Source organism: Mesoplodon bidens, assembly GCF_964165515.1.
Source record: "Mesoplodon bidens genome assembly, chromosome: 3".
Lineage (NCBI taxonomy): Eukaryota > Metazoa > Chordata > Mammalia > Artiodactyla > Ziphiidae > Mesoplodon > Mesoplodon bidens.
Genome location: NC_138178.1, coordinates 9224395 through 9233761, shown reverse-complemented (window position 1 = coordinate 9233761; position 9367 = coordinate 9224395). Strand labels below are relative to the sequence as shown.

The 9367-nt window shown below is 39.0% G+C and overlaps 1 pseudogene across 1 annotated transcript; it reads right to left on the bottom strand.

Moving 5' to 3' along the window:
* Positions 1-6932: 6932 nt before the first annotated feature.
* LOC308614305 (cilium assembly protein DZIP1-like) lies at positions 6933-9162 on the bottom strand (annotated as a pseudogene). Its single transcript has one exon. The product of its transcript is annotated as a cilium assembly protein DZIP1-like (transcript).
* Positions 9163-9367: the final 205 nt, after the last annotated feature.

The following is a 9367-nucleotide window of genomic DNA, read 5'->3' as shown; positions in this document are numbered from 1 at the left end:
GTGACACAGCAGAGAAGGTAAGGGACTCCTTCCATGCACTGTTTATACAGGGAAAGGAAACAGGCAGAGGTGCTTCCTTCTGTCTGGTGGTGAAAATTGCTGAGAGATGGGTCAGTGGCAAGACAGAGCTAGAGCACCGTCCTACTTTGCCCGTGTTTTCTGCATGTATTTATCATCTTCAGCACTAAGACCACACAACCTTTTGTTTTGAGAAGGGTTGAGAAACACTTACTGGATCTGTGACAAGTTGAATAGGTTAAAGTGTTCTGAAGCTTCTCTGTACTATTCATCTAAAATGTCCTACATATTGGGGCTATTGTGGAATCCCTGAATTATGATGAAACAAGTACTTTTAAAATTTGAGTTTAATTTGTAATTCAAGTTTAAATCATAACATCATTTTGCAGTATGTGTCATGATAGTATATGTTGCTGACTCAGTAAAGGTTCTTATTTGAATATTACTGGAATATGAGAATTTTAACTTCTATGCTAAAATCTGGAGTATTTCAATTCAATTCAATTTAATAAACATTTATTGAGACTACAGTAGGAGCCCTTCACTAATGTACTACTCCAAGTTTTGATGATACAGTATGGTCCCTGCTCACAAAACCAGACCTATAGGCAAATAAGGTACCATATATTAAGGTCAAGAACAGAATTTTGCTTCAGATAAAATAGCAGCTCAGATGAGGGAATGGTTGACTTTTCCAGCAATCACTAAGATTAGAAAGGGCTTCTGTGGGGATTGATATTCAGGTCAGTTTTGGATAATAAGAATTCACCTGAATCAGGAGAAGACCTTTTGTGATGGAAAGCATAGTGTGTGCAAAGGAATACACACATAAGGTAGCATGTAGATTTTTAAGGCAGTCAAGTCGTGGTAGGTAAGTGGCAATGATAAGGAGCAAAGAGTAGATTAAGAATGGTTCATGAAAACCTGGTATGTTTTCAATATAATTATTTTTATAGAATAAATGGAGACTTGAATGGAAATATAAAATCTTCAATTACTGTTAGAACTTCTCAATGGAATTACAAAACCTGTTTAATTAACTGAACTTGCTAGCAGCAATTCTCTGTGTGGTAGCACTAGGTAAATTTTAAAGAGTGCAGAGAAATTGGGCAATGCATAAACAAAAGTGGACTTATAATCAGAAAACCAGGAGTGCAGAGTCCTAGCCTTCCCAGCCCTATTTCATATGAGCTCTGGAATATGCTCAAATCTCTTAGCTTCCCAGATATGATTTCACATCTGTACACTGGGCTAATGATAACCTGTTCTGGGGGGATTCGCACAACTCCAAAGGTTATTTTGAAGGTCAAATTGACATGCATATAAAGTCATCTTTTAAATTCTAAGTTTAGGGCTTCCCTGGTGGCTCAGTGGTTGAGAGTCCGCCTGCTGATGCAGGGGACACGGGTTCGTGCCCCGGTCCAGGAAGATCCCACATGCCGCGGAGCGGCTGGGCCCGTGAGCCATGGCCGCTGAGCCTGCGCGTCTGGAGCCTGTGCTCCGCAACGGGAGAGGCCACAGCAGTGAGAGGCCCGCGTACCGCAAAAAAATAATAATAATAAAAAATAAATAAATTCTAAGTTTAAAACATTTTATTCTACAGTCAAGGAGACTGTGGCCCTAACAAATTATATGTTTATAAAAAGTTAGTGTGTATTAACAGCAAGAACTGACAATTAAAACCATAAACTTCATATTCTTATCCCTGTGCTTTTCCTTTATTCAAGCAAAAATGTGTATCTCCTACACACCTAACTGTCCACTACAGGGCAGGGGACAGGGCAGGGACAAGTATACTGAGTTTTAATTCCTGTGGATAGCAGGAATGCTCCCTACAAAACCCAACCCGTACCAGAAATTTTATATGCCTAATGCATTTGCTTTCAGAATAACAATATATTTGTAAGGCACTGGGGAGTAAGGGAAAGAATGCTCTTCCTCTCTCTGCCCCAGAGCAACTTGAATTTTTTCCACCTCAGTTCTCTCTGGCAGGGAGTTCATTTCTGCTCCCATCACACCCCAAGCACCATTCATTCAAGGCTGTTACGTGGAGGAGATGAGAGAATTATATCAAACGAGGGTAGCAAAATATTTTTACACACATTCATAGGTACATACATATTTTGACACCACTGTCCTGAATTTCCTCATTTATTCCCATCGGAAGGAATTTCTCCAGCCTGATTCTAACAGTGTGTTCTTGGAATTTCTTATCTAGACCTTTCTCCCATTTTCGTCTCCGCATCTAGGTCTGCCATGTTCCCGCTCCAAACCTCTCGTGTTAACTTGATATTCCTCTTCATTTATTATGCAGAGCTACAGCTAGTTCTTTCTTTTACCTTTGTGTTCCTGGTTAGGCCTGAGTGAATGTAGTAACTTCACATATCAGTAGAAATTTTACACTATAATGGGGAGTTTGAAAATTTTTAGGGCAAACACTGAGCCACTAACCCGAGGGGAAAAAAAATGATCATTTTTAATAATTTAAGTTAATCATAAAGTCTTGTGAATTAAGATGTTTTTAGCCTTTCAATTCAAAGGTAATAATAACTGAGTATGCGTTTGTCCTTTTTCCACATCTGTCCATCTTTATTTATTGTATCTGTGGTCTCTGATAACTCATTGCAAAACTGAACTCCTATCTGCTCACCCATATTTTGTCTTTATGGATCAGGCAGGACAACTGCGTATAAATTCACAAAATTTTTTGGTAGCTTACTCTACTGTTAAACAAATCTTCCTGAAATTTGACCTAAACAATTCATGTCATATTCCTTCATGAAAGATGAAGAATAACTAGAGTATTCTCAGTGTAATTGTCTTGATGGCAATAACAGATTCTATACTTAATATGGTACCCTAGACAAACTGGCCCTGATTTCTTGGGTTTTTTTTTTTTTTTTTTTTTTTGCGGTACGTGGGCCTCTCACTGTTGTGGCCTCTCCCGTCATGGAGCACAGCATCCGGACGCGCAGGCTCAGTGGCTGTGGCTCATGGGACTAGCCGCTCCACGGCATGTGGGATCTTCCCGGACCGGGGCACGAACCCGTGTCCCCTGCATCGGCAGGCGGACTCTCAACCACTGCACCACCAGGGAAACCCTGGCCCTGATTTCTTAAACTGTGTCTTTTAAAAGGTTTAATGTTTCATTTATCTGGTTTCTTTACTCATTTCAAATGTCTTATAGCTCTGTGTATAATTTGAATCCTAAATATCAGCTCAAGATCCTCCTGAGGACCCTGCTGTGTTTCTCTTTTTAATTTTATGTCTCTATTTTAATAAAAAGAACTATATACCTTGTTTATGTACAAAGTACATATTTGTGTAGGTACTGTCCTTTTTTTTTTTAAAGTGTTGTTCTCAGGTGTGGCCTTCAGGGATATTCAAGCTGTAATTGGAAGGATTCAGATGAAATGAAAATTTCATTTTGATCATGACTTGGAATGTGTGTGTGTGTGTGCACTTGTGTGTGTGTTTTGTGTGTGTTTATGTGCCTTTAGCATTAAAAGTTATAGGGAATCCCTTCTCTTGTTTCTTTCTCTCCCTTCATTTCTCACCTTTTATACTCAATAAAGGATTTTTTAAATATCTTAGGTTAACTTATTTTGTTTTTCATTATAAAATCATAGGCTCTCAGAGCCAGAAAGAACTTTAGAAAGTATAGCAGAATGATTAATAGAGATAGCTCTACAGTTAGATTAAATCCTTTTTCTCAGTTTCTAGTTATATGATCTTAGGCAAGTTGCATAAGTTACCTGTGTTCATTTTTCTTATTTGTAAAATGGGGAAAATAATGGTGCCTATCTCTGAGATCAGACTGTGGTAAGGGTGAATTAGTTTGTGTAACAAGCATAAATCAATGCCTGGGACATAGTAACTATTCTTTCCTCTGCCTCAGTCTCTCTATCTCTGTCTCTGTTTCTCTATCTCTCTCTCTGTCTCTCTCTATATATAGAACAATATGGGTTTGAACTGTACAGGTCCATTTATATGTGGATTTTTTAAAGTAAATACATGTATGGGCTTCCCTGGTGGCGCAGTGGTTGAGAGTCCGCCTGCCGATGCAGGGGACACGGGTTCGTGCCCCTATCCCGGAAGATCCCACATGCCGCGCAGCGGCTGGGCCCGCGAGCCATGGCCGCGGAGCCTGTGTGTCCGGAGCCTGTGCTCCGCAACGGGAGAGGCCACAGCAGTGAGAGGCCCGCGTACAGCAAAAAAAAAAAAAAAAAAAAAAAAAAAAAAAAAAAAATAAAGTAAATACATGTTATAGTACTACATGACCCTGGTTGGTTGAATCCATGAATGTAGAACCTCGAATATGAGGGCTGATTGTAAAGTTATACATGGATTTTCAGCTTTGCAGAGGGTTGGCACCTCTAAACCCCACATTGTTCAAGGGTCAACTGTGTATGTGTGTATTTATATATAAAATCTTCAGTCCCATAAAGACCTCCTATGTCATATCTATCCTCATTTCCAAAAGTAATTAGCATTTTATTGTAGTTCATTATAATAATTTGCATGCACAAAGCTTGTATAATTTGCAAAGCATTTTACATATGTTACCATATTCTATCCTAAGAAGAATTTTGAGACATTTGTGGACATACAACATTTATTCCTTATGGTAATAACATAAACATTCTGATAAATGACTATACATTGTGTATCTTGAATATATCACTAAACTTGGAGTTTTTTATGAAGTTACCATGTCTCCTTCATAACTAATAATAATATTTTGACAGAATTCAATATTACTTGAATACTTTGCTTAAAAGTCATGATATAAATAGTTTATATACGGCTTCCCTGGTGGCACAGTGGTTGAGAGTCCGCCTGCCGATGCAGGGGACACGGGTTCGTGCCCTGGTCTGGAAGGATCCCACATGCTGTGGAGCGGCTGGACCTGTGAGCCATGGCCCCTGAGCCTGCACGTTCAGAGCCTGTGCTCCGCAAGGGGAGAGGCCACAACAGTGAGGCCTGCGTACCGCAAAAAAAAAAAAAAAAGTTTATATAAAACATTTATGTGTCCACATCCTATTACATTGTTCCTACTGTAAAAAATAAAAAAGATAGACTAAAAACATCATATTTTTTCAACACACTGAAGAGCTTTGGATGCAAAGAGATCTAAAGGAAATAAATTCCAGGGAAAAACAAGCCCTTCCAAGAGGGTCAGCAGTCTAGGACAGCTAGGAGTGTTGCCAAGTCTGAGACTGTGCTGGCAGAGAAGCAGGCCTTTCACGGGTGGAGGAAATTTGTTTCTGTCAAGAAAGATCACTCATAGCCTTGGAATTCATAGAATCCCTATATGCAGAACAGAGTTAGTTCTCCCTGCCTACCTGCTAGTTCTCCACAAGGATAGAAATGCATGTTAAAAAACAAAAAAGGTTACTAACGTTTTAAAGCAATTAGTGATATCAGTATGTTGAAGGATTTATAGTATATGTAGAAGTAAAATATATGGCAATATTAATAGGAAAAGATTGAAGGGTATATAAAATAATATTAAAAGTCTTACATTATTCATGAAGCTGCAAATTGCTAACCACCAGAAATATACTACAAAAATATATAGTTAAAAAGCCAATAAAGAAGGTAAAAGGTGGGCTTCTCTGGTGGCGCAGTCGTTGAGAGTCCACCTGCCGATGCAGGGGACGCAGGTTCGTGCCCTGGTCCGGGAAGATCCCACATGCCACGAAGCAGCTGGGCCTGTGAGCCATGGCCGCTGAGTCTGCACGTCCAGAGCCTGTGCTCCGCAACAGGAGAGGCCACAACAGTGAGAGGCCCGTGGTGTACAGCAAAAAAAAAAAAAAGAAGGTAAAAGGGAATAATAAAAAGTTGATTAAAAGAAGATAGAAAAAGATAAACAAAGAACAGATGGGATAGCCAGATAACAAGATAGCAGACTTGATTTCAGCCAAATCAGTAATTATTTTAAATATAAATGGACCAAATTCTCCAACTAGAGTGATTTTCATTAGATTGAAAAAGACCTAATTTTTATACTTTTTCTTTTTGTACATGGAGGGCTTTACTTGAAAGGTTGACAAAATGAAGAAAGATCCAAAATCCAACAAACCATTTAGTTAAAATGTTACTTTTTTTGGGAAACAGAGTACATATAGTACCACAAAGTATAAAAAATTCAGAAAACAGTTTATATGAACTTTTTGACTGTTGACAATGTCATTGTTAAGAATAAAACTAACTTCGTTTTGAGGTATTTTAGAATATGGATTGGGCATTTTTAGAAAGTGAAAAATACAGACATATATGAATTCAGTATTGACTCAATCTCTTCTGTTCATAGTATGATAAATTAACTGACGTTTAAACTGGCTACATTTTATTCATAACATATCCAAGGTAAAGATGATGCCACAGAAAGTTTTTAAAGTATTTAAAGTTCTAAAATAAAACAACATGCTTACAATGGCTCAAAGCTGCATATGTTAAAAGTACTTCTGGAAAATGTAGTTATCTAACATGGGCCTAGCTATGTTTTTATAACTCTAAACTTACTTCTATATGAAAAATAAGCAATCTACTCTTAAGATTTCACTGATTCCACTAATTCAATTTTAAGGATACTAACAGAACTTTATAATAAAACACTTCCAACGTGACAACATACATAAGAAAGATATAAGAAAAGGTTTTAATTCAAACCAAAACCTGCTATAAGTTTTTTTAAAATTCACTTAAAAATTAGTTGAAAAAAATACACTTAAACACTAGAGTACCGTTCTGAAGAAAAGCTTTTTATGACTTCAGTGACACATTATTTTTAAGCAGTAGCAGTCTTAAACACCTTTATATCCTTCAAAATACTGTTGACAATTTGTTTTTTAATAACCACATTAGGTGCCACTAAAGGGATTCTTGTTCTTTGAGAGTCAGCTTCCTTGTTATTGTAGGAGATACTGCCAAGCAGGAGCATTAGAGTCGTGTAGGCAGTACTGAAATACTGTGATCCTGCAATACTGCTGGCGTCTGGAAGGGCCTCCTGATGCGTGGGGTGACAGTTACACATCTGAAGAGTCACTCCAATCAGTCTTGGTTACTAAGCTGCTTTTCAGTGTGCTGGATTCATCCTGAGGTCCTTCTCACTTTGGCCCTTTCAGGTTAGTTGCACCCCGGGCACTTGGCACTTAAGTAGAATTTGACTCATTCTTCACAGGTGGAGGTTCCTTCTGTTCTCATCCAATTCTTCTCCCCAAAGATTTCTCTTCCTCTAAGGATGATATGTCCCAGTCATCATCGTCCACATCTGCACACTTTAGATCTTCTTTTCGTTCTTTTTTGATGAACGCCTCAGCAACATTAAGCCCACCAACTGGCTTATTCACATTTCTGTGATTTGAAACTGTCTTTTCAACTTTTCCAGTTAATGTTTTAATGGAGGTTCCTGTGGGCTTGGGAGAAATATCAGAGTCCTCAAGTTCACATAGTCCAGTCAGTGTCACTTTTGACAGTGCTCCTTCCAAAGCTACTCTTGTTGCTTTTAGATGACAGCATAGGAAGTAAGTCTGGCGAGGCATAGGCCTGGATGAGGTCCTCATCATCCAGCTCTTCCTCTGAACTGAAGGGAGGGGTCGCAGTAGTTAAAGACTTTCTGGGAAAATGATCTTCTGTGATATTTTTCTTAACTTTTGGAACAGATGTCCTATCAGTAAAAACAGGTCTTTGTCTAACCAACTGTCTGCTTTTGGGAGGAAGATGTATTGCTTTGGGTATTTCTCCAGTTGAAAGGGTGTCCACTTGAGAAGCACTATACCTGTCTGTGGACAGTAGTGTTCTCTCCTCAGTTTTACAGGTGACCTGACATTCAAGGAATTCACGAATTTGCTGAATGTTAGGTACTTGTCATTCCCGCTCATGTCTTGCTGATACTATGGTTCTTAGCACTCTATTCAAGTGGTCACTTGGAATACCACATATATCTGCATTAATCCCCAAGGTTTCCAGTTACTCCACCAAACTCTCCTCCAAGACTGTTCTTATTTCCTTAGCGAGGGAAGGGTTATTCTTCAGTTTTCCTTAAATGTATCTTGTTATTTAATTTCTGTGCATTTTCCTTTCCTTTTTCTTCTTCTGAAAGTTCTTCTGTTGGTTCCAGTATGTGCAGTGAGAATGCCTGTTCATGTGCCATTGTTAGACTTGACTTAGCATCCAAAGTCTGTGGTGCTGGGGTATTCATAGGTACCGTTGGGGTAGTTGGCTTAGATTCAAAGATTTGCCAGGTTAAAGGATTCCCTCTGGCTTCACTGACACTGTTTAATGGTTTACTGGTACACTCTTTAATCTTTTGTCTCTGAGTGATGATCAGCTCTTTCTGCTCCTGAAGCCTCTTCCCTAGCTCTTCTATCCTTTTCTTGTAGAATACATTACTTGCATTTAGATCATCTATCATTAGGCTTCGAAGTTTCTCTATATGTGACAGGAGCCGGCTCTTCTCTTTCTTGTGTTCTTGATGAAGAGCCTGAACTCAAGCTGTCCACTTGCTTTCCTGACTATCAGGAAGTTGCATCACATTTTGGAAATCCTGGGGTTGCTGAGGACGTTCTTTAAACTCATTTGCATCTTTTAATGGGCCTATGCCTGACTTGATCTGCATGTTGGACTTCTGACAATTGATATTCTAATGCTGAATTCTTAGAAGTTAGTTCTTTAAACTCCATCATAAACATTTCCCTGACTTTTTCCATTTCATCAACTAGTTTCTCCTTTTCTTCTTTCCATCTATCGAATAACTTCAGAAATTCTTCCTCTTTTGTTTTCTACATTTCATATTCCTTAGAGAATCTGACTGCATGGGCATGCTGTGCAGCCTCTAGCTGAGACTTGGTGAGCTCCTTCAACATGTCGGTCTCATTCTGGAGCTTCTCAGTCTGTACCCTTGTCTTATACTCTGCAAGATGAGAATCTTCAGGGTGGCAGCACTGAATATGACTTTGTAGAAAAGCATGGTTCATAAAGACCTTGTCACAAAAACGGCACTGGTAATACCTGGCTTTGGCCTCAGTCATCAGCTGCTGGGTGGAAATCAACTTTTTCCTGCGTTTACACTCTTCCTTGAGTAACTTGATCTCACTGGCCTGCTTGGTGAGGAGTTTCTTGCTCTGCTCGCACTAGGCCAGGCCCAGGCGCAGCCACTCCTCCAGGTTGTGCAGCTGCGAGGTGAGGAACTCCTGTGAGTGTAAGTCGAGTAGAAGTCTCTTATACTTTTTATAAGAGACTCACTTAAGAACATATATAGATTAAAAGTTAAATGATGGATAATAACATGTAAACTATAAGAAAATTAATGTAACATAAAGGAAAATTAAAATTAAGACCACAC